At 38.3% G+C, this 23,020-nt stretch overlaps 1 protein-coding gene across 6 annotated transcripts in view; it reads left to right on the top strand.

Moving 5' to 3' along the window:
- TMEM26 (transmembrane protein 26) overlaps nt 1-23,020 on the top strand; it is a 269,449-nt gene that overhangs the window by 18,981 nt on the left and 227,448 nt on the right. For 2 of the 6 annotated variants that reach the window (XR_010120478.1, XR_008657072.2), the window contains exons 3-4: nt 3,070-3,112; nt 9,325-9,393. The exons of 2 other annotated variants lie outside the window; for them this stretch is intronic. The gene's annotated coding sequence lies outside the window, so the exon portion shown is untranslated. The remainder of the gene's footprint in view (nt 1-3,069; nt 3,113-9,324; nt 9,394-23,020) is intronic. 2 more of the 6 variants (XR_010120477.1, XR_008657070.2) reach the window with 1 other exon arrangement.

The following is a 23,020-nucleotide window of genomic DNA, read 5'->3' as shown; positions in this document are numbered from 1 at the left end:
CATTTTGACGGACTAACTCCTCTGGTGAACTTTAATGTGTGCTATTTTTAAAAATCCTGGATAACTTACTTTTGGAAAGTGGAAATTGTTTATTTCTTTAATTTTTGCAAGGCCCAATGCTGTGGTTCCAATACACTGGGTGTAACTGGACCATAAAAATAATAAATGCATGACAACACGAGTATAAACATAATAAATGTCATGCATTCACATGGCAAAGTGTCAATATCTATTGACATTTGTTCTTATGGCATCTATTAAGGCCACACCATATTTATTAACTTTGGTTTGATTACACCACTCCCTTAACTTGGTAATTTCATTATAGTTTAAGAGGGATTTTAGCTGCCAGATTTAGTTTAAATTTTATGCAAAAGCCCAGAAGTCCTTGGGCAGTGAACACATTTTATATAAATCAAATGAATAATTAATGAATGAGAGCTATTTCAGAGAAGCAGAAAACAACAGAATCAGGATCAGATAACTTTTTAATAACACATACTGAGAAACTGTTCATAGAGATTAGAGTCCTAAAGCTGTGTCAGGTATATTCATATACTTGTTAGTCAAATATTGTCATGTAGAAATATCCATGTCAGAGGGAGACAGCACTTCAGTCACAGAATTGGTCTTAAGCTCACATAGACAGTGTGAACAACAAAGAGAGATGCTTGCATGGGGCAATAGGATGAGGAAATTTGCTTGTTTCTGAACTAATTTTAAACATGATATGGCAGATATTTGATGAGGAAAATGCTTCCCTGATTAAAAAGAAAATCCTATGAAAGTTGCCAAAAGAACTGGTTAAGAGTGAAAATATTGGGTAAGAGCCTCTTTAGCATGTAGTCAGTCTCATCTGTAAAATATAAAGATGTCATTCTGGCCAGGCACGGTGGCTCATGCTTGTAATCCCAGCACTTTGGGAGGCCGAGGCGGGAGGATCACGAGGTCAGGAGATCGAGACCACGGTGAAACCCCGTCTCTACTAAAAATACAAAAAATTAGCCGGGCATGGTGGCGGGCGCCTGTAGTCCTAGCTACTCGGAGAGGCTGAGGCAGGAGAATGGCGTGAACCCGGGAGGCGGAGCTTGCAGTGAGCCGAGATCGTGCCACTGCACTCCAGCCTGGGCGACAGAGCGAGACTCCGTCTCAAAAAAAAAAAAAAGATGTCATTCTGTGTTATTTTAGTTACTATCTATTAACAAATCATAGATTATACCTAGGTTTGACCTTTCTATTCTCAGCCCACTTATTTGTTTAATTTATTGTTCTCTTTGAAAGCCCTTAGAACCAAAAAAAAATGTTTTCAAAACCTTGAAAACAAATGAGTAAACACATGTTCTACTTATCATTTGTCAGACTGAACAAAGCTCTTTGGATGTGCTCAACAGCTTTTAGAGGAAGACAAACACTATCAGTGTAATAAATGAACAATTTCATTGGGATCAGAAAGTTTCAACAGAAGCTATTAATTTTTATAAGCATTAAGTCTGACAAAAATCTATGTATCTGTAGGCTCCCCCCCCCACCATATTAACATCAAGAATAAAGAATCAGGCAATTCAGATGAAAATTGTAGCATATGGTAGGGTCTTTACAATGGTGGGAAGATAGGCCAAAAATTATGTTTGTAAATTTCTGAAATGATTTCCAGAAACGTATTACAGGCTAAGTGCTTTATACAGTATGTATTGTTAGCAGGTGTTGTGAGCACTTTATTTCTTACACACAATGCTGACATTTTACTCCTTTATACTCTTTAAGGGAACAAGCAGCATAATTGGAATTCCTTTGAGAATGATTTGTTAGTTATTTTGGACCTTTACAGGGAGTAAATGGTAAATAAGAGCTGAGTTTTTGGACATTAGTATCTATTGGTTGAGCAGATTATACTGTAAATTTTAAAAAGGAAGGGCAATTTAGGCAATGATACTAACAGCTGCACGGTTATTGTGTAATAGTGGCCCACCTGGGCTGAATTGTGAATTGCAAAACAAAGCTGAATGCTTTCAATTCTATGATGTATTATGCTACAAGGGAAGCTCTCAGCTAAGCAAAATGTAGAGCTACTGTCAGACCATTCCTCTGCCAAATTACTACTGCACTGAAAAATGACTACAGTGATATCACTTGGTGAGATCATCACAGTCTACTTCTCTTAATGTTTCCATCATTTCCGATCCCAATTTTACATCTCAGTAATTTATTTTTAGTAATGAAGTTTTCTCCTCCTTCACTTTGGTAGAGCATATACTACACTAAAAAAAAAAAAACTTATTCAGTTCTTTGAGAATGAAAACACATGCAGTTTCCTCCCTCCAACATGAGCATTGTAATAAGTGAACAATGTCTAGGTAATGAGTTACTTGTTATGATTTATATGTGTAATGTGCAATTATTTTAAACATAGAGGAATGTTCTTATAAGTGGGTTAAACGCAGCGAACATAAGCCTTCTTGTACTTAAGTATCTACTACCAAATTATGTGACTGATTAGCTTTGTTCAAGTTTACTTACAAAGAAAAAGAAAAAAGATTCCTACATCTCCATCAAGATCGTAACTTTGCATTTCTCTCATTTTCCTCCATACTCTACAGTGTTGAAGAGAATAATGGAGGCTTCTTGAAACATCAATTCATAGAAAAGGAAGGAGTTGAGACATAGGGAAACCATGTGGTCTTGCTGTGAATCACTATAGATATGAGCCAAAGAAAAGTTGGGCATGATATCAAGCATTGTTTTCTTTCCAGGTTTTGCTAAATCTGGCTGAGTTTTACAAACACTTCAGGGGAAGTTCAGAGTTCTGCTTTTTATTCCTAGATCTTTCATATGACCCTGAGAAGTCACTTAAGTTTACAGATGTGTGTGAGATGGATTTTAAGCCACTTTTCAAAATCGATCTGTAATAAAAGATATTCATTTGGATGCTTTCTCTTCATACACACTCAGACTAATGCATGGAAACAGTGATACTGTATTTTGATGCAAAGAATAATTCAATTTTTAATAAAGAAAACATTGCCTGCATAAATCTGTTAATCAGTTTTCTCTTTACTTGTTTTCTTCCAGTAATGTGGTTTCCATTACACATTTCAATTCTGCTTCATTGCTGGTAAGCATCTGTTTTAAAATACAGTTAAAAATTGGTACTCTTGGTCCAATTCCAAGGGGCAAAATCAGCAGGAATAAGTAATCCCACAGCCTTAAGAAGAACCTTCTTAACCATGGAAAGAAAAGCAATAAGTACTAAACTTTGAATAAAAGAGCCATAAATGAGTCTGGAAGCCTCATTTACATTGTAATGTGCATACCAGCATGATGTCATTATCAATTAGTGTGAGTATTTTCTAACAGCCATCTATTCGGAGTACGTAGTCATTTAGTTTATGGTTATGATTGTGGTGGTGTGTGTGTTGGTATCAGAGAGAGAACACTAAAGCAGCAATGTCCATGGAAAGTAGTAATACTGAAAAAATTTATGCCGGTCATGAATCAGTCTTCCTTCATTTAATATTATTTATTGATACGAGGTAGGTAGAGTACCTCAATAATCCATGTGTGTTGAACAGAACAATAAAATCTAGATGTAATTTAATCTTTCTTCTGTATGAGTTAAAGGAATAAATAAATATATGTATATTCTTTTTTGTCAGCCCTATTACAGTGTAATTTTTTTTCTCTGGGATTTTGGAATGCTATAGTTATTGTTGAGACTAATATTTCATTCTCTGTGTTTTGTCTTGCTCAATCAGTTTCATTATGTTTCAAGACTACTAGTGCATGGATTAGTGTAGTCTGAGATGTGAGGTGAGACTGTTCTCTTGAGTTTCGGGTTTATTCTTTATAACTCTGTGAGAATAAAGGGCATGTGCCTGGACATTCATGTAGAGGTGTGCAGCGATTTTGATGAAGCAACTATGCATCCTAGGCCTGGTTTCTTGCTTTTAGACTGTCTTTTAAAATTAAATTTCCTTTATTTCTACTTCCTTCTCTACATACGCTCTGAAATATTCCATAGATTTTTAAAAAAACCTGTTCTTTGTTGCATTTCCACATATAAACTCATCCCAATGATTACAAAATATTTTCTGATTTATGAATTCAGAATACAAATATGATGGCTGACACGAGTGAAAGGTATCCAGGTAGTTCATATATTTGTGGATAGTATTTCTCAATGATAGTATTGAAAAATATAATGGGTTATCTGAGAAATGTACATGTTGCTTAAGAAAAAAAACAACGCTAGAAAATGGTGCTTGGTTTACCTGTACAGTAAAGGACAAAATAGTAAACAAACAAAACAAAGCAAAACAAAAAAGCAGCAACACCTTGTTTCTGGACTCTGCTGTAACCAGGCTTTTTTACCTGAAAGACTGTTTTTTTCTGGACAGCGGTATCTGTCGGTCTCTGGGCTGTCAGGCTAGGGCTGTGGTGCTTTGCTGTGAGCACGCTGCAGTTTGGTGATCTGTGTAATGTTCTGTGTCTTTGCTAATCACACAATGGAAGGATTGAACTTGCTGAATCATTTGCTTTATTACAACTCCAGAAGAGCACTGTAACTGCCTCATGGGAACTTTCTTGGAGGGAGTTATTCTGGTTGCAGTCACTATGTAAATACATCTCTTCAATTCCTGTAAAATGGCACCAAGACATTCTGCTACAACTGAGTTAAAAAGCAAAATAACCCTTTTGATAAGCTTTCCTAGTGGAGGTTTTTTATGCTGCATTTAATACCTCATGGTGTTAGCATGCTAAATTGCTAGGGTGGTAATTGAATGAGATAATGTATGTAAGTTCACATTGGTACAGTGCCTGGTAGATGGTGAGCGCTCAACACATGCTAAATATCCCACAATGATGCTGGCGATCCACTGTATTTACAGTGCATATTAGGTTTCAAATGGGCATCCACCTAACTGCTTTGTTTGAAAATTTAGATGTGCTCCAGTTTTTCCCAGCACACGAATGTGTATTTTTTAAAAAGCTTATAAACTGTTCCACCTGATCGCATTCTCTCTCTTTCCTACACTTTACCCATCAGAATCCTAACTCGTGTCCTATCCATCTCTCTTGCTCCACCGTCCTCTTTTCTGCATCTTATTATAAACACTCTCATGTTTCCCTCCAAGCCCTGCTCATAAAATCCTTGATCCAGCCTTCTCTTTAAGCAATTAAGTTAGGTTTATTCATTCCTTCCTAGCCAAACGTCTCAAAAGAACTGATTCCTTGATGTCACCTCCCAACTCCCGTATAATTCGAAAATAACCAGTGATATGGCAGAGTGAATATAAAGATACAAAATGGTCTGTGTAGCATTTAGTGATCAATTGCAAATTGAGTGTGAATGAGGAAAAAGAAGATGCTGCCTCTCTAAGTCATCCAACCAGTATTTACATTGTGAGCCTGGATGGTTAGTCATGGTCTTACATACTGTGGAGGATGCCGAGAGAGGCAAGGCACGGTGTCTATCTCCAAGCTGCTTATGAACTGCTTGCAGAGAGGACCCCATACCTAGCAAGAAAATTGAGAATGAAAAGGAGTGTCAGGTGGGGGGTCCAGGCAATGTACGTTATGGAGTCAAGTGAAACAGGCTCCTTAGTGCATATTGGAGGCACATTTGAAACTGAGACGAGCGAGGATCACAAAGACTGACTCCCGAGATTAAAAGACAAATAGACACCCCTCGTTTCGGAGGGAGATAGTGGCAATATTGGAGCTAGGTTTAAAGGTTGGGTCCTTTAAATGTGACAAGGTTGAGGATACAGTTCCAGGTGAGGGAATAGTATATAAATATGGTGAATGATTTAATATGGTAAAATGTTTTCAGTAGTCAGGAACAATCTGGTTAAGAAAGAAAATTCTCACGGGAGGGTAGTGCAAGTCAACACAAAAGTAGTACTTAATGCTCACGTATTCAATAAATACGTTCCTGGAAAGTGAAATAAAATAAGGATTAATGTATTTTGTTCTTTTAGAAATAATGACAACTGGCTCTCTTGCCAATGAGTGAATGCTAAATCACTAGGTTGTCATTGTGGCCAGTCTTACCTTTACATAAATCAAGCAATTGCATTAACTCTTTCAGGTTTTGTGGGACTCTATCATTTGCTATGTGAATAATTAACAAATGCCAGCTAATACACTTGCTGTATTAATAATGGATGCTACCTACAATAGAGAGTGTTATTGACTTCCTGGATGTTATTTCAATAAATATTTGAATGTGATTAATGTCGGTCCATTTTTTACTATTAAGTATCTCAAGACATTATTGAGTTACATGGTACTCTGTGGGGCAAATTTAGGAAGGAATTATATTATGCTTATTAATTACCAGATATTTCACAGGTTCTAAGTCATTTTTAAATTCCACTAAGTTCATTATGTTCATATGAACAGGGCTGAAAGGGCTCAATTACCCCACCTTTCCCAGAATGTAACTTACTCCTCAAAGCCACTCATCAGATTTTACATGGCCAGAGGTTCAATTAATAAAAAACTTTTTCTGTTAATTAGAAATGACCCAAGATACCTGACATTGTTCTTGTGGCTTCCAGTCACCCACAGACTTAGTGTGCTTATTTATTGCTTAATGGCAATATTTTATTAGTATCTATATGTCGGTTTGTTAGATTGGGTTATTCTGTGTAATGTTGCAAAATATTCCTTATTTTCTTTTCCTTCTGAAAGTTTGTGTTCCTCTAAAGAGGTCCTATAGAATAATGTTCCATTAGTAATTTTGAGGGGTGCTGCCAGTGGGGTCTAGAGCTATGGGAAGTAGAAGTTGTAAACAGAATGCATTTGCTTGTTTATATACAACCTGGTGGATGTCTAAAGAAAATTGAGTATTATTATGATTGAAAACATTAAATCAAGTCATCAAAGGAATTAAGTCAGGTCACAAAAGGAATATCTACTTAATTATCTCATGCCGTAGATGATTTTAGTCTCCTATTCAAAGACTACACCTGTAACCTCACATAGGGTTGCTGTGAAATCTTCCTTCAACGAGGCTCACCAGACACTAAGAGCTGAAAGGGAAGTTAAGTATTGTTCAGTTCAAATGCTCAACATGACTAATCATCAGGGTTTTAGTCTAATTAAAACCACAGTGAGGCCAGGCGCGGTGGCTCACGCCTGTAATCCCAGCATTTTGGGAGGCCGAGGTGGGCGAATCATGAGATCAGGAGATCGAGACCATCCTGGCTAACATGATGAAACCCTGTCTCTACTAAAAATAAAAAAATTACCCGGGCGTGGTGGCGGGCGCCTGTAGTCCCAGCTACTCAGGAGGCTGAGGCAGGAGAATGGCGTGAACCCAGGAGGCAGAGCTTGCAGAGATTGCGCTGAGATTGCACCACTGCACTCCAGCCTGGGCGACAGAGCGAGACTCTGTCTCAAACCAAACAAAACAAAACAAAAAAACCCACAGTGAGATATCAACTCATACCTGTTAGAATGGCTTTTATCAGAATGACAAAAGATAACCAGTGTTGGTGAGGATGTGGAGAAAAGAGGCCCTTGCACACTGTTGGAGGGAATGTAGTACAGGCATTGTGGAAAACACCATGAAGGTTGCTCAAAAAATTAAAGATAGGACTACCATATGATCCAGCAGTCCCTCTACTGGATACATATCCAAAGAAAATGAAATCAGTGTCTCAAAAAGATACCTGCACTCCTGTGTTCATTGCAGCATTATTCATAATAGTCAAGATACGGAATCAACCTAAGTGTCCACCAATGAATGAATGGATAAAGAAAATGTGGTATATATACACAGTGGAATACTATTTGTCCTTTCAAACAATGAAATTCAGTCATTTTGAAACATGGATAAACCTGGAGGACATTATATTAACTGAAATAAGCCAGGCATGGAAAGATAAATATCACATGATCTCACTTATATGTAAAATCTAAAAAAATTAAACTCATAGAAACAATGAGTAGAAGGTGGTGGGTGGGGTGGGGAATTGGGGAGACATTGGTCAAAGGATACCAACTTTCAGTTAGACAAGAAAAATAACTTCAAGAGCTCTATTGTACAACACGGCGACTGTAGTCAATAACAATGTATTGCATGCTTGAAAATAGCCAAGAGAGTAGTTTTTAAATGTTCTTACCACAAAATAAATTTTTGGTAAGAAAGTGTGGTATGTGAAGTGAGGCATATGGCAATTAGTTTGATTTAGCCGTTCTACAATGTATATATATTTTGAAACATCACATTATACAACATAAATATATACAACTTCTATTTATCAATTAAAAGATAAATTAGTAAAAAAAAAAAAAAAGAAGAATTATTTAGTTTTCCAGGCTATTTGCCAAGTGAGGAGCCTGAGGCCCAGAAGGTAGCTGAATTACCCAGCTTCTTGCATCTAGACCACATCTCTTCCTTGTACCACTCTGCCACTTACATGAGGGCCCTGGATTCTGAAAGTTCTCTGAGATTCTATGGTTCATTATTTTGTTGTACTTTGGAATCATGTGGTTCTTTATTTTTCTTGTGAGTGCAGGATATATTTCCATAGTAATACAAACTACTTTTTGTAGTTTAGTACATGAAAAGTATTTACATGCCTGGGCGCGGTGGCTCACGCCTGTAATCCTAGCACTTTGAGAGGCCAAGGCAGGTGGATCACCTGAGGTCAGGAGTTCGAGACCAGCCTGGCCAACATGGTGAAACCCCGTCTTTACTAAAAATACAGAAATTAGCCAGGCGTGGTGGTGCACGCCTGTAATCCCAGCTACTTGGGAAGCTGAGGAAGGAGAATCTCTTGAACTCGGGAGATGGAGGTTGCAGTGAGCCAAGATTGCACCACTGCACTCCAGCCTGTGTGATGGGAGCGAGACTCCATCTCAAAAAAAAAAAAAAAAAAAAAAGAGAAAAGAAAAAAAAGAAAAGTATTGACATACATGGAGGATGTAGTAAAATTACTTTTCATTTACTAAGGTTTGGATACATGGTGGATTCAGAGGCTGAGCTTTGCTGTCTGACTGGCATGGATCCAAGTACTGACCCTGCCACTTCTTCAGTGACATTTGATAAGTTACTTAACCTAAACCTCAGTTTCTTCATGAGGAAAATAGCATTTGTTTAGTTGTATGAGCATATGGAGTAGTCAATAAATATTGCCCTCATTATCATTCAATAAATACTTATTGATCGGTTGAATCTGGAAACAAAATTCAAGGGCTTCATTACTACCTTTAAAAATGTTTCTCGTTCCATATTTTTTAAAAAGGGATAGTGATGGTATTGAGACAAAATTTGTGAATTTGTTCAAGTATGTTCCTTATTGGTGATATTTCTAGATTTATGGACTTCATGACCTACGTGTGCTGAACCTGTCTGTATGGCACAGAACAAAAACAACCCAAAAGGTAATTTATTGACTTACTGGTGAGTCAGAGGTAGGTCAGAATTCAGGCCAGATTTGATCCAGAAATTTGAAACCATGTTACCGAAGATCCCATTTACTTTTTGACTATCCTCTTTGCCTGCCAAAGTGTCAACTTCATCCAAGAAAGGCTCAGTTTCTGGGAACTGAATGCGTCCTAATTCAAATTAAGCCGTGAAAGAGAGAAAATCTCTTTTCGTAGCTCTCAAAGAAGAGTATAGAAATTTATTTTTTAAAGAAACTCTCAGCAAAGATCTTCTTGTGTTTCATTGACCCCCACTAGGCTCTGGTTGTTATGTCAGAGATTGAATGTGTTAATTGGTTAGCCAGAATCCATTTCTGGGGTGGAGAATGGAGTCAGCTTTTCCTGCACTAAATACTATGTTGGAGAAGCAAGGACACTCAAAAGGAAATTAGAGAATGCTTACTAAGAGAGAAGGACAATGGATAAAAGTAGGCCAAAATATGCACTACATATTCCCAAAGCTACTGGTGTGTTCCAAATTTGAGGTCTAGTGTTAGATGTGACCTCAGCTCTCTATTTTATATAACATCGAATTCTTTGCCTGTACACTGATTAAAATAATCATTATGAACACAGCATATTAACATGGAGGTATTTAAAGAATTACATCTATTTGTACTCAAACTTTCTCAATCTCTTCCCAAAGCAGTGACCCACAGAAGAGTTTGCTATTCTTGGACAGGAGGTCTAGATTAATTATAATAAATATAGCACATTCTGAGCAATTCTGAATCTGGAGTGTGGTATTTGAAGCTTTGAAACCAAAGACAAATTACTGGCATTATTTTGTATTATCATGTAACTGAATTTTCATCTCCAGAAAAAAGTCTTACTAAGCAAGATAGAAATGAGACTGGAATGGATTCATTGGAATCATTTTGGCCAAAAACACATTTTCTACTTTTAGTAAATTACAGCATTATCAACATGTAATCCTTCTTATTTTCCCACATATTATTTAACAAAATATTAGTCAAGTTGGAAATTTTTTTTTGTTGCTATCAAGGAAATGTATGCTCTCAATTCTGGCATCCTGCAAGCATTTACAGATGATACTTCACAAATATCTGAGGATACAGTGTTTATCCAAGCTGCAGTAGACTAAAAATAATTATGGCTCCAAAGTGGTTTGCATCCCCATGGAGAATATATACCTCACTGATAGGAAAATAGTCACAGAACCAAATGATACCAAGTACAACAAAGTGATGCAACCATAAACTCTCAGAGAACTTTCAGAATACAAAATTATTTTGGACTTTGTGGTTTTTGAGTGCACCAATGAGTCTTATGATAGTGACTGAGTTCCCTAGAAGAATGCAGTATTTTGGACAGTCTGTTAGTACTTGGAGCCATGGATTTTTTTGAGTCAGATGAAAGACACAAATGCTCATACCAGAAAACTGCTTTTCCACCCCAAATTTTATATAGAGTTTTAGGGGTTCATGAACTCCCTAAAGCTCATTTTTAGACCTAAGTAAATATAAACCATTTTTTATCAGAATGCAAAATGCAGCCCGCCTTCCTTGAATTTTAAAATTTAATATCTGGCTTCTTACTGGGAAAGATGTGATTTGAAAGACCTGAGTTCAGTGTTCCCCAAAGTATATTTCTAGTAGTTTAATCTAACAGGAATGAGAATCTAAGAAGGAGTAAGAAAAACGTAGCATCAATGGATTCTTCTAATGCCTTACACATAGTAGGTACAATTAATCTTATATAAATTAATTAAAAGTCAGTCTTAAAATTATGCAGAGCTAGCAGCTCAATTCCAATGTTATAAAAGTAATAATGGGCAAGTACTTATTAAATTATTCCTGGTTATTTTTGTCATACACAAACTACTTCACTATTGTGCAATTTTTAGGCTTCTAAATAAGGTTTTCTTAATACGTGAATTCATTAGAATACACAAAGTAGTTAAAGTGCCTAGCTAGTTTCCTTCAATTTTTTTGCCTTTATAACTTCAGCGAAATGTTATTTTTTTAAATAAATAATATGTTTATGCTGGTACACAAATAATTCCATGAAGATATTTCTTACATTCTAGATTTTAGAGTCGATTTTACATCTGTCTTTTGATTTTTATAATTGCTAATAAGCTGAGTGTTTTCTAAAATCAGTGTTCTCACTGGAGAGATCCGAAACATCAACTCAAATGACTGAAAAAACACGACTGGTCCTAACACTGAGCAAAACTATGTGAAAAATTTGTAATGATTTGTAAACATTTCACACTTATTATGATTCAGATATGGACTGTGGCCCAGAAGAGATTTGGATTTGTTTTGATTGTCTTTGTAATTAGCTCAGCAATGTTTTTCTAAGTTATGATTTCACGCTGACTATTAGAAGTTGCACATTGTTGAGATGCCACATGCAAAGAAGGTATGGGATTATATGGCAATAATTAAACACACTATAAGGTAAATTAAACAGGACTGCAAACCAAGAAAACATGAAGTAAATGTAACATAAATAGACTTAAGAAGGCAAACTTATGTTTTAGATAAAATTCTAAGCACATAGCCCAATTCAATTTTGTATAAGCAGAGAAAAACTATAGTACTAATGAGAAATATGGACTTTACTACTATATTGTTACCGTCAGTGTGGAGATCAACGGAACATGTGTTGGCCCACATGCTATACCACTGATATCTTTTATTCTGGGATGAGTGACAGCAGGACTGGCTACTAATCTGTGGGGCCCAGTGAAAAATGGAAATGCAGGAGCCCTTGATCACCATTCATTAAGGATTTCAAGATGGCGACCAAAAGTTTTAGACCCAGCATGGGGTTCCACATGACGACCTGTCCTGGTAATAAGAGAAGAAGGGAGTTAGAGAGGTGCTTCTGAATTCCATCTGTCCCTCTCTGCCACTCCTCCTGGGCTCTGCAGAGATGTTCAGACCAAGACCAAGGAAAGAGCCAGCTCTCTGTTTGGTACAAGTTTTGAAGGCAAGTAAGATGACAAGGGCTGCTCCTTTCTAAAATCTATCCTCAAGATAGGTTGTGAGGATTAATGAGTTAATATCAGAAATTGCTACAGGGTAAATCTTCACTTGCCTAAAAGAGCATAAAATTTTTATTTTGTCTTTTATGCTTTCTGACAATCCCTTCAGTCTGCCACTAGGCTTTTAGTGGAGCGTGTGGAGAATTTAGGACAAGATGATGAATCTTACTCAAGGGCATCTTGATAGCTTTGCAAACTTAATGCAATAATGTGGGTCTTGGGCCCTGTGTCATGAAGTAAACAAAGACAGCTGAAATTTCAGATAAAAGAGGCTATCGCTCATCTATTGTCATTATTTAGGAGACAAATTACGGCAATGAGTATTTTTCTCCCTTAAAATCCCTTTTATTATTGCATGTCTGCTTAATTTTATTTTGAACAACTAGAAAGCTACAAAGATACTCCGTTGAATGTTTAAAGCTGTAATTTATTTTAAACAGTGCGTACAGAATATATTTTGGCTTTGAAAAGTTAAAAAAAAAAAGGTAGGTGGTACAACTTGGAAGCTGGGTGAAGCCCCAAATGAAGGCTGTTGGAAGAGCTAGGACAGAAGGAAAGTGTCAGTCTTCTTGGGTTTTGCACAAATGTGAGAGTCCAGAGTCAACATAGGTTCCTGCTCTGTTGACACAGCCTGAGCTGTGCCTTTGGTCTTAGGAGCCACTTGAGGGCATCTACTGTTCCGCGTCACAAAAAAAAAAGAAAGTGCTAATGAAGTATTTAACACTTGTACTGCACTGAGCTAAGAAAGAGGCTGCCTATAAGCAGGGAAAATAGCCAGAGGCAGCCAAAGGTAAGAAGGAAAGGGCAGGGACGCCAGCATACATCTAACAGTTTAGGACAGTAACTGGTTCAACTTTATTTATTTACTTATTTATTTCTGAGATGGACTCTTTCTCGGTCGCCCAGGCTGGAGAGCAGTGGCTCGATCTCAGCTCACTGCAACCTCCCCCTCCTGGGTTCAAGTGATTCTCCTGCCTCAGCCTCCCTAGTAGCTGGGACCACAGGCACATGCCACCACACCCAGCTAATTTTTGTATTTATTTTTATTTTTATTTTTTTAGTAGAGACAGGATTTCATCATTTTGGCCAGGCTGGTCTCAAACTCCTGACCTCAAGTGATCTACCTGCCTTGGCCTTCCAAAGTGCTGGGATTACAGGTGTGAGCCCACCGCGCCTGGCCTGGTTCAACATTTAGACTTGGAGGCTTTTTCTTTTGTCCAGTGCCTGCAAACCAGTTCCTGCCTTCAAGGAGCTTTCAGACTTGCAGTGGAGATCAGGGTATCAGTAAGTGTGGAAAATACCGATAACTTTGTGAAGGATTTGAAGAGGATAAGGGAAAGAGAGAAAAAAAGAAAACTTTACTAAGGAAAGTGCTTTCAGGAGTCAAACCTTGAGGGCTACTGGTGGGGAAAATGGGCAGAAATGGGAAGGCAACAGCGACTGTACTCTGAAGAGAATATTATGGAATACCTACTGTGCCTGGATGGAGCAGAACACTTTTCATATATCTGTCTCCTGCAGTCTTCCCAATAGTGCCATGAGACCAACTGCTAATTAGCTTGTTTTCAAGACAAAAAAGGCCTTTATTTCATTAGAGACCCACTTCTGCCTCCCAAAATGGAGCATGATTAAGATCCTTAGAATAGCTAAACACCAAAAAGATTATGGTAACCCCCCTATATAATTCAAAATAAGAATAATTCATAACACAATACATTAATGTGTATGCTAGAATTAAAACATTAGCTTATGTTCTGAGTTTTTCTCATAGCTAAGTCCTGGGTAAGTTAATTGAGTATGGGCCTGCATCAGGTTTGAGTAGCTCTTCAGCTGCTGCCCCTTGGTGAGGTGCTCCAAGCTAGCTTACTGTCTGAAACAATACTGCACCCAAGGGTGACAGAGCCAGTAAGTGGCAGAGGAAGGATTCAAACTTAGGTCTATCTGACTTTTAATAGTATGGCTTTTAATAACATGGCTTTCCCAGTGAGCCATGCCTGGGGTGAGTCTAACTCCTGTGTGTCTGCTCACCTCAGGGGGACCTGCTCATCAGTTAGGAGCAGACAAAGAGGTGTTAACAGAACATCTATGAAGAGGTAAAAGGCTTCCTGGGACTCTCTGTAAAACTTTGTCAAAGGGTTTTTCAGTGACATAAACTTCCTCTTATCTATGTTGTATTGTTACGTGAGAAAAGCATGCTGCAGAGAAGTATATATATATATATATATATATATATATATATATATAGCAGGACCCCATTTTCTCCTAACAAAATGCTCCTATATCTACTTTTATAGATGCTGTCATGTTTGTGGGGTTACCTTAGGTACTTGGGGGAGAAAAGGATAAAAAAGCTGGAGAAAAATGATAGGTTCCTAGTGTGATGTAAACGGAACATATGCAATATATCACAGTCAGGCCTCCAACATTGACACAAATAGGTCATCTTTGAATGTTTGTATGAACATGGTTTCAAGGTAACGTGGTTAAAAGAGAGCACTGGGCTGGGTGCAGTAGCTCACACCTATAATTCCAGCACTTTGGGAGGCCGAGGTGGGTGGATCACCTGAGGTCAGGGGTTTGAGACCAGCCTGACCAACCTGGTGAAACCCCCATGTCTACTAAAAATACAAAAATTAACCGGATGTGGTGGCGCACACTTGTAATCCCAGCTACTCAGGAGGCTGAGGCAGGAGAATTGCTTGAACCTGGGAGGTGGAGGTTGCATTTGTGCCATTGCACTCCAGTCTGGGTGACAAGAGTGAATCCTTCTCAAAAAAAAAAAAAAGCACTGCTTTGTTTAGATGATGGGGCTATGGGCAGTTTTGGTCTTGGATTTCTTTGGTTATTTGAGTTTAGTTTTTTCCCTAAGATAAAATAACAAAACAAACAAAAAAAAACTCCCCAAATCTGTGGACACTTAGTTGTGCCTGTAGGTGTACAGCCAGCAATGACACACCTTGTAGCATGAGAGGCAACTTCACCAGGCCTCTCGACTCTTCTCTGTGCTTCTGTATAACCTTTTTTTCTTTATTTTATAAATAACTTTTTTTAAAGACTGGGTCTCACTATGTTGTCCAACTGGCCTTGAACCCCTGGGCTCAAGTGATCCTCCGGCCTCAGTCTCCCTCCCAGCAAGTAACTAGAGCTACATGTGCACACCACTGCACCCCGCTCCCCTCTGTGCTTCTAAAGGGGGGCTACCCATTCTGTTCTCATGGGCCACATGAGGCAGTGACTGAAAGTCCCTAACCACGCACCCCTCCCCACAGTCAACAGTAACAAACATAGAGGGAGCCCTCTGGGAAGCTGGTAAACAGCAATGCTCATGACCTGTCTAAAGGGGCAGGCGAGACTCCCCTCTTGGAGGCTGTTGCCTTTCTGGATGGTGAGCCCAGTATCTTTAGATCTTCCAGTTCTTCTCAAAAAGTACAAAATTCACATGTATGTTTATCGCGGCACTATTCACAATAGCAAAGACTTGGAACCAACCCAAATGTCCAACAACGATAGACTGGATTAAGAAAATGTGGCACATATACACCATGGAATACTATGCAGCCATAAAAAATGATGAGTTCATGTCCTTTGTAGGGACATGGATGAAACTGGAAAACATCATTCTCAGTAAACTATCGCAAGGACAAAAAACCAAACACTGCATGTTCTCACTCATAGGTGGGAATTGAACAATGAGAACACATGGACACAGGAAGGGGAACATCACACACTGGGGACTGTTGTGGGGTGGGGGGAGGGGGGAGGGATAGCATTAGGAGATATACCTAATGCTAAATGACGAGTTAATGGGTGCAGCACACCAACATGGCACATGTATACATATGTAACAAACCTGCACATTGTGCACATGTACCCTAAAACTTAAAGTATAATAATAATAAAATTTTTAAAAAAATACAAAATTCAGATTAGAGGTGAGCACTCTTTGTTTTTAATGAGTGGCACTGAATTGGATCTGACAAGATGCTATGCAAGCCAAATTGAATACATTTGCAATCACATGCCATTGTGCCTTGAAGGGGAAAGGGCCTAGTTCAATCCTTTAACAAGAGCTCAGGAAAGTTCAAGTGTATGGCTTTTGGATGGGGTGCCATATAATGTGGGTGAAGTGGTGGAGTGTGGTCGTTAGGTTGGGGAAAACAGAGCATATATAAGAGATTTCACAAAGTCACACACTGGGGAAGAAGGATAGCCGTGGTCCCATAAAAAGACATTGTTGATTCTTTTTGCTGATTTTTCAGTTTTGCTAAGTATCTTTTTCCAATTATCTTCTCTGTCTTAGACTAATTGTGAAAGTTGAACTCTGGATCTCAAACTCTAAGAGTGTCATGCTACTTCCATAAGGAGGGAAGACATTTTCTCTCCAATACACACACACACACACACACACACACACACACACACACACACACACACACACAGAGCCCACACAGCCCACACAGCCCAAGCATGAAGAAACTTGAAATGTTGTTTTTCTCTTTTGATTACTTAAGAGTTAGGTGTAGGAAAGAACTGAAGTAAATACTATAGTGCGTCATCGCATGTTCTGAATTCCAGCATAATTCAAACACCTCCCACTAAGATTTGTCATTCTGCCTCTAGGCAGGACTGTTCTTAAATTGTGCTTGACGTATTTAAATTGTCCTTGACCTGTGGTATTCATTAAGCCCTCTTGGGAATCAACTGTCCTTAGAAATTCTCAGAAAGTATCTCTCTAGAAAATGAAATTATCTATCTCCATCAAAAAGATAAAGGTATTGCCTTCACTCTGCTGTATCTTAAAGGGGAAAAAAATGTAGGTTATCATGTAGACAGTAGAATTAAGTCAGTGCCAGCAAGTATTCAAGAGGTATGCCTTATATAGCTCATGACTTAATATCAGCAAAAGCCTCCTCCCCAGTCTGTCTTCAGAAAGGAGGCACAAGAATTCTGGAACATCATACTCTATTAATTTTTAAACAGTGCTGGAAAACTACTGCTTTTAAAACATGGAAATATTAAGAATTGTTCTGTGCCCAAAACAGATATTCTTATTTTAGAAAGTGCTTCTTCACCAACTATCATAACATTCTTTTGCAAAGAGCTAGTTAAAAAGGAGTAAAATTTTTTCTGCATTGCAAGTCTGTCTTCTCTGTTCTGTTTCAAGCCAATAACTAATTTTATGCAAGCACAAACCAAGAATTTTGAAATTTCTGAGTCATCATCAGAATAGCATATTGTCCATGATCCTGAAGACACATTTCTTGATAACACTTTGATTACTATATCCCTAGATGGATATCTCTGGTACATTGTCTGTCTAGCAGTCATATATTCCCACCTATTTGTCTTGGTAATTTCAGGCTCCAGAAGACCATATGGGCCCTATTCACAACTTCTACCATTTTCAGTATTTATCTTTATTCTGTCAAATTTCCTAAGAGTTCTTTCCATTTCCCTTCTGTCTCTCTGTTCTCTTCATTTTTTTTTTTTTTTGAGTGTGCTGATCAGTAATTCATTTTTGTAGAGCTCCAGTTTAAAAGTTTGTGGGATAGGGAAGTTCAGTGTTAAGAAAATGGCAAATCCATAGGCTAAGTTTTAGTCCTTGCTCTGTCATTGTTTAACATTAATAATTCTTATAGGTCATTTAGCACTCGTATGTCTTAGATTCACCACTTACCAAATGCAGTGACAGCAGTTTCCTCCTACCAGCTTAGCAGGACTATAGTGGCAATGAATAATGTACATGAATTACTTTGAGATTCTTTAGAAAAATCTTGAGTTCTTGACCTCACTCTGCCAACAACTCTGTTTGCAGCCTGTGGAAGTTGCTTTGACTGTTCTTTGCTTTGGTTTCTCCATCTGAACAATCTGAGTGATAATTACTTTATCTACTTTACAGAGATGCCTGAGTCTCCATAGGCGATTGTGATACTTTGAAAATAATTTAAGGCAGTATGGCCTAGCTTCTGGAATAGAAAGAGTAGTGCACTATGGCTATCAATGGCCTGTTATGTGTAGACACTTGTGCTTTATGTTAGTTACATGATCTCTCATAACCTTTTACCATCTCTGCCATGTGTTTATAATAATCTCTATTTTTCATGCAGATAAGAAAACAGGCTTCGTATGTGAAAAACTAGTCCAAAGCCACAAAACCTAGTAAGAGGCAAAACCAGAATTTGAATCTAGTTTGTTTCATTTTTGAGTGTTTTTCAACTTAAATAAGTTATGGCTGGTATATTTTTATTAATTTTTGTTTTTTGAGACGGAGTTTCACTCTTGTTGCCCAGGCTGGAGTGCAATGGTGCAATCTTGGCTCACTGCAACCTCTGCCTCCCGGTTTCAAGCAATTCTCCTGCCTCAGCCTCCTGAATAGCTGGGACTATAGGCATGCGCCACCACGCCTGGCTAATTTTCTATTTTTAGTAGAGATGGGGTTTCTCCATGTTGGTCAGGCTAGTCTTGAACTCCCAACTTCAGGTGATCCATCCACCTTGGCCTCCCAAAGTGCAGGGATTACAGGCGTGAGCCACCGCACTTGGCCTATTTTTATTAATTTATATACACGTTGGCATAATTAGCCTTTATTATAAAAATTTTGGAATATATAGAATTTTGATCTAAACTTCTGAAAGTCACCTGTTCCTGCATCAAAGACAATGGCAACTTTAGAAATGACTTTTGGGACAAAGTAGCTGAGTATGGTTTCTAATAAGAGTTTAACTACAGATGTCACAAGGAAGTACATACTGTGTTAAATCTATAATGACGGAAAGCAGATCATTTACTGCCAGAGACCAGGGTTGGTGGGAGTCAACTTTGGAAACAGCAGAAGGGAACCCTCTGGGTTGATGAAAATAGTCTATATTTTAATTGTGTTTACACAGGTGCATAGATTTGTCAAAATCTGTTTGTCTTCACACTTAAAATGAGAACATCTTACTGTCAATAAATTATACCTCAATAGACTTGATTTATAAATTACAGATATTATCATTCAATTGCCATCTGATCAGGCAAGTGACTTAACTGTTCTGTTTCATATTCCCTCTGTGTACGCAGGGATACTGACTGTACCCACCTCAAAAATTGGGGGAAGTATTCAATAAGGTAATCCATCTAGAGAGCTTACCCTCATATTTGTCCATAGCAGGCACTCAACACATGCTTATTCAGCAAAAATATGTATCAGACACTATTCTCAGCACTAAATAAGATAAAATTCCTGCCCTCACTGGGCTTATATTCTAGACTGGGGGAGGCAGAGAGTAAGCAGCAGGGAGACAAAGAAATGACCAAGATACCATCAAACAGCAGTGAGGGCTGTGAAGCCAGGCAAGCGGGGATGCAATAATGCCTGAGGGTGGTGACCATTTCTCTGAGTGGTCCTTGTGAGGAAGTGTCTTTTCCAATGAGACCCAGATAGTATCAAGGAGACAGCCACAGGGAAATTAGGCTAGTGTTCCAGGCAGAGGGAACAGAATGTGGAAAGGACCCAAGGTAGGAGCCAGGCTGTGTTCAAGGAACCAAGCGCCAGAAGTAAGAGGAGTAAGAAGTGAGTTTGGAAAACACAGCAGCAGGACAACTCAGCTCATCTATGCGATGGGGGGATGATGGAGATCTGATGGGAAGTAGTGAATCTAAGACATAAGTGTGTTAAATGACCTATAAGAATTATTAACCTTAATGGGAAGGATGTGATCTGATTTACATTTAAACGAATTTCTTTGGCTGCTGCATAAGGTATGGATTCTAAAAGTGTGAGAGAAGAAGCCGGGAGACAAGGAAAGAAATAATGCCGCATGGCCTAGGGTAGTAGGAATAGAGACGGTGAGACTTGGCCAGATTTGGAATCTATTTTGAAGTAGAGAAAATAGGAATGCCAACAGTTTTGATGTGGCAAAGGATAAGGATTTTTTTTTTTGATTGAACAAGTAGGTGTAATATTGTTGCCGTTTACTGGCTTGACATTCACTGATTATATTTTAATAATTTTTACTGAAAAGCCACTTAGTGAGCTATTAGGCATTATATCATAAAGTGTTTCTGGGCTAACTACTGATATAAAGTGTGTGTGTGCTAAGTATTATTTTGGGGTCAAACCCTTAGCTTTAGATTTTAAGCTCCCTATTTGTAAACCAAATGGCTGTGCTGGAACCATTTCTGAAATCAGAAGGGCAATTGTGATTGTATGTGAGTGTGCATGTGTAAGTGTGAATGTGTGTGTATGTGCAGTGTGTTATCGAGGCTCCAGAGTTCTGCTTTCAAGACTGGCATTAGAAGGTAGAGCCTAGAATTTCTTACCAATAGCAGTTTTGAAGTTACCCCTTGCTCAGTTCACTTGTACTTTTCTACAACTCTGCATAATCTTTATGGAGCTAAGATTTTGCCCAACTGTTGTTCTGTCATTATTGCTGTATGTTACTAAAGCAATGAGAATTCTACCAGTCATCCCCAGTATCTCTGGAGTGGCAAGTGGGCAAATGTCTAGGAGATTCCTCTAGTTTCCTGTCCTAGCTTAGAAATCTGTCGTTGAAGCTTAATTGTAGCACTTTGGAACAGGTTCCAAGACAACATCACGGTAGTTGATGAGTACAGCTTTCCCTCACACCTTTACATTCTTCCTCACAGATTATTCTCCTTGCTTCCCTCTGCTTGGGTCTCCCCTTGAAAAGCCACTGGAAGTTTTACTCAGTGTGAAGGACTACTCTGGGATAAATCATTGAACCATGTTTCCCAGGGGAAAACTGATAGCCAGTGGAAGCTTTAATTCAATAATAATAATAATTAATAATAAGTAAACAGTCGTTGCAGGCTGTTGAGCACATTCTACCTGCCAGTGCTTTACAGGAATTCTCTTTCTTAATCCTTCTAGCAAACTCAAAAGTTCTCTTGTTCAAACTTGTAAAGCATTTTTTTTTTCCTACTTCTAATAGTGGGTTACACAGGCACAGAGAGTAAGGTAATTTGCCCAAGGCCACACAGCCAGTAAGTGACAGAATTGAGACTTAAACTTGGATCTGTATGGATCCACATTCCAAATTTATAACTACTAAGCTATCAGACCTCAATCCATCTCAACTGTTGAATATGGTATGCTATAGCAAGATTTCCTAGAATCTTGGCTGGTATTTTCTTGGCTACATGTTAAATCAACTACTGTGATGCTGATCGTGGCGCTTAGAGAACAGTACCACGAACATGGTGGCTACTGCCCTCATTAAAAGCCAGATTTCCGGTGTTGCTTATATGGATGCCTCCATTTATATGGATGCATCTTTTTGTTATGTTTTTGGCCTCCCATCAAGGCATGGAAAATAGCATCTCCTTCATATTCAGATTTAAAATTTCCTGATTTTATGTGGACCAGTATATGTTTTCTTAAGTGCACCTTTAACCCCTTGGTATTAATTCACTAAAAATCTGTTCATTAATATAATGATTAATACATTATTAATCATGAAATTTTACATGCCTCAAAATCTCAGTCGGACCAAATACTTACAATACTTCCTGTCCCTGTATGAGGAAATTCAGATATGTGACATTCAGCAAGTTAGTTCAAATGTTGACATTGATGACTGACAAAAAGCACAAAGACTATTTTTCAGATTCAGGTTGCTTTAAGTTCTGGCCAGAACATGTGAACGGAAACAACACACACGAGAGGGAGGGTGAGAGAGAGAGAGACCAGAGAGAGAGAAGAAACACAGAATGTATTCACATGATATTTCTGGCCTGTTTAAAAGCAGGAAATACTGGAAATATGTTTGAAAGCATGATCTCATGGGATTTCTGCGCCACTTTAGAGGAATGAAGTATTTGGTTTATATACATAATCAAACATTGGGAGCTGGCACTAGAACCAGCCCAAACAAAACCTGCAACTCTTCCATTGCTACTTGCAAACTTTATTTGCTGGAATTGGAAACCCAAAACTATTCACCCTCTTATGACAATTTATTATTCAGAGACTATGTCTTTATGTGACTCAGATGTACTTCATTTGAGTGATGGAAAAATGGAGGTCTGAATCACAGAATACTAACAAAGTGATGCAGATGAATCTATTAAAGTATATCTCCTCACTGTTTTGTTTTTGACTTTCAATTGGCACTTTTTCTTGCCTCTCAGCTTTGAAACTTGAGAATAAAATGCCTCTGGAAACAAAGCAAAGCAAGCTGGAGTGTGTGTGTTATACAGAATACTGAGAGAGATCTTTGTGCTGTTCACAGCTACAGCTGTCACCGATTTTTCATCTACAGTAAGGTCAGCCAGACAAAAAGACCCAAGACAACACATTCAGTAGCGTCTTTGTTCCCATCTCAGCCTAAAAGAGATAACTTCTTGTGGTGATTTCCAATTATGGCCATAGTGAATTTTCAGCACATCATTGGTTTGGATTAATTGTTGGTCATATGGGAGAGTCCTTTCAAGCTTCTAAAATAAAACAAATGTAGCCTCTGTTAACGGTGTTAACCCCAAAGCTTCAGAGATAAATTCCCTAACTTTCCATGCTGGAACCTCCACTTTGTTTTGTGGGGAAAGGGATTCATTATTAATTCAAAA

The sequence above is a fragment of the Symphalangus syndactylus genome, chromosome 4 (assembly GCF_028878055.3).
Source record: "Symphalangus syndactylus isolate Jambi chromosome 4, NHGRI_mSymSyn1-v2.1_pri, whole genome shotgun sequence".
NCBI lineage: Eukaryota > Metazoa > Chordata > Mammalia > Primates > Hylobatidae > Symphalangus > Symphalangus syndactylus.
The sequence above is the reverse complement of the archived record's forward strand: the minus strand, read 5'-3'. Positions and strand labels throughout refer to the sequence as shown.